Consider the following 3524-nt stretch of genomic DNA (forward strand, 5'->3'; position numbering starts at 1 on the left):
ATATATTATTGAAAGAAAATCAATTTATATATTATTAATATTATTTAATTTTACTCTTTCAATTAATATATGCAAAAAAAAATTGACATTTGTTATAAATAAAAATAAATAAAAAAATACTCTAAGCGGTGGATCACTTGGCTCATGGGTCGATGAAGAACGCAGCAAACTGTGCGTCATCGTGTGAACTGCAGGACACATGAACATCGACATTTTGAACGCATATCGCAGTCCATGCTGTTATGTACATTAAATTCAATTTTAAAGTACTGCTTGGACTACATATGGTTGAGGGTTGTAAGACTATGCTAAATAAGTTGCTTATTCTTTTATAAAAATAATTGAATTTAAGCAAATGTGTATATTATTGGATTTTAAATAATTCATAATATTAATAGCAAAAAAAATAAAGATATATAATGAATTTTATTTATTATATATTCTTTAAAAAAAAAATCCTCTCAAATAAAATGAAATGATGAAAATATTGAATCTAAGTATTCTTTACAAAAAATTTTCATATTATTTATATATATATATATAAAATAATAATTTATATATGTAATTAAAAGGAGGAATGTCTAGCATAAAAATTAAATTTTTTATTCTAGGATTGCCTCATTTTACATTATTATTATTTTTATATATTTACAATATATAAAAGGAGAAAAGAAAAATAGAGATGAAAAGATGATATAATTTTTTTATTAAATTGTGAGAAGATAAAAAAAGAATATTAAAACAACCTCAACTCATATGGGATTACCCCCTGAATTTAAGCATATTAATGAGGGGAGGAAAAGAAACTAACAAGGATTTTCTTAGTAGCGGCGAGCGAAAAGAAAATAGTTCAGCACTAAGTCACTTTGTCTATATGTCAAATGTGAGATGCAGTGTATGGAATATCTTAATATCTAGTATGAGAAATTAACGATTTAAGTCCTTCTTAAATGAGGCCATTTACCCATAGAGGGTGCCAGGCCCGTATAACGTTAATGATTACTAGAAAGATATTTCCAAAGAGTCGTGTTGCTTGATAGTGCAGCACTAAGTGGGTGGTAAACTCCATCTAAAACTAAATATAACCATGAGACCGATAGTAAACAAGTACCGTGAGGGAAAGTTGAAAAGAACTCTGAATAGAGAGTTAAATAGTACGTGAAACTGCTTAGAGGTTAAGCCCGATGAACCTGAATATCCATTATGAAAAATTCATCATTAAATAATTAAAAAAATAATGTGCATTTTTTTCATATAAGGACATTGTAATCTATTAACATAATAAAGTATTTATCAAAAGATCATTGGTGATATTAAGTTTATTTAAATTAATTTGCTTTTTAAGCATATTAACATAAAATAAATACTAATGATTTGATAAAGTGTTGATAGATTTTATTATATATAATGCTAAAATTCATTTTTTGAATTTTACAAAAAATTTAATATCTATGATATTAATATTTATTTGTATGCATTTATATGATTAACAATGCGAAAGATTCAGGATACCTTCGGGACCCGTCTTGAAACACGGACCAAGGAGTCTAACATATGTGCAAGTCATTGAGTTATATTAAACTTAATGGCATAATTAACTTAACTTAAATATAATGGGATTAATTTTTAGTCTATTTTTTAATAAATAGTCAATTAATTCAATCCCGGGGCGTTCCATATAGTTATGTATAATGATAATTTATTATTATTTATACCTCTAACTGGAGCGTACCTTGAGCATATATGCTGTGACCCGAAAGATGGTGAACTATACTTGATCAGGTTGAAGTCAGGGGAAACCCTGATGGAAGACCGAAACAGTTCTGACGTGCAAATCGATTGTCAGAATTGAGTATAGGGGCGAAAGACCAATCGAACCATCTAGTAGCTGGTTCCCTCCGAAGTTTCCCTCAGGATAGCTGGTGCATTTAAAAATTATATAAAATAATCTTATCTGGTAAAGCGAATGATTAGAGGCCTTAGGGTCGAAACGATTTTAACCTATTCTCAAACTTTAAATGGGTAAGAACCTCACCTTTCTTGATATGAAGGTTGAGGTTATGATATAATGTGCCCAGTGGGCCACTTTTGGTAAGCAGAACTGGCGCTGTGGGATGAACCAAACGTAATGTTACGGTGCCTAAATTAACAACTCATGCAGATACCATGAAAGGCGTTGGTTGCTTAAAACAGCAGGACGGTGGACATGGAAGTCGTAATCCGCTAAGGAGTGTGTAACAACTCACCTGCCGAAGCAACTAGCCCTTAAAATGGATGGCGCTTAAGTTGTATACCTATACATTACCGCTAAAGTAGATGATTTATAAAACAATTTCGATTGATTTATAAATTTTGAAACTTTAGTGAGTAGGAGGGTACAATAGTGTGCTTAGAAGTGTTTGGCGTAAGCCTGCATGGAGCCGCTATTGGTACAGATCTTGGTGGTAGTAGCAAATAATCGAATGAGACCTTGGAGGACTGAAGTGGAGAAGGGTTTCGTGTGAACAGTGGTTGATCACGAGTTAGTCGGTCCTAAGTTCAAGGCGAAAGCCGAAAATTTTCAAGTTTTTAATAAAAAAAAATATTAATAAAAATATATTTAAAAATAATTAAAATACTTGAATTATTTTGAACGAAAGGGAATACGGTTCCAATTCCGTAACCTGTTGAGTATCCGTTTGTTATTAAAAATGGGCCTTGTGCTCATCCTGGCAACAGGAACGACCATAAAGAAGCCGTCGAGAGATATCGGAAGAGTTTTCTTTTCTGTTTTATAGTCGTACTACCATGGAAGTCTTTCGAAGAGAGATATGGTAGATGGACTAGAAGAGCATGACATTTACTGTTGTGTCGATATTTTCTCCTCGGACCTTGAAAATTTATGGTGGGGTCACGCAAACTTCTCAACAGGCCGTACCAATATCCGCAGCTGGTCTCCAAGGTGAAGAGTCTCTAGTCGATAGAATAATGTAGGTAAGGGAAGTCGGCAAATTAGATCCGTAACTTCGGGATAAGGATTGGCTCTGAAGATTGAGATAGTCGGGCTTGATTGGGAAGCAATACCATGGTTTATGTACTCGTTCTGGGTAAATAGAGAATTACGATTCTTGTTCCCCGGATAGTAGTTACGTAGCCAATTGTGGAACTTTCTTGCTAAAATTTTTAAGGAATTATATCATTCGATATATATTCCTTTTAAATTATAACGATTATCAATTAACAATCAATTCAGAACTGGCACGGACTTGGGGAATCCGACTGTCTAATTAAAACAAAGCATTGTGATGGCCCTAACGGGTGTTGACACAATGTGATTTCTGCCCAGTGCTCTGAATGTCAAAGTGAAGAAATTCAAGTAAGCGCGGGTAAACGGCGGGAGTAACTATGACTCTCTTAAGGTAGCCAAATGCCTCGTCATCTAATTAGTGACGCGCATGAATGGATTAACGAGATTCCTACTGTCCCTATCTACTCATTCTCAGTCTGACTGTTGAATAGTGCGGACGTGTCGTGTGCTAAGCGGT

The 3524-nt window shown here is 33.4% G+C and overlaps 2 pseudogenes; both read left to right on the top strand.

Annotated features, from left to right (window-relative positions):
- The first annotated feature begins 117 nt into the window (after positions 1 to 117).
- Positions 118 to 298, top strand: LOC129251605 (5.8S ribosomal RNA; annotated as a pseudogene).
- A 444-nt stretch (positions 299 to 742) lies between these two features.
- LOC129251609 (large subunit ribosomal RNA) lies at positions 743 to 3524 on the top strand (annotated as a pseudogene).

The sequence above is a fragment of the Anastrepha obliqua genome, unplaced genomic scaffold (assembly GCF_027943255.1).
Source record: "Anastrepha obliqua isolate idAnaObli1 unplaced genomic scaffold, idAnaObli1_1.0 ptg000050l, whole genome shotgun sequence".
Lineage (NCBI taxonomy): Eukaryota > Metazoa > Arthropoda > Insecta > Diptera > Tephritidae > Anastrepha > Anastrepha obliqua.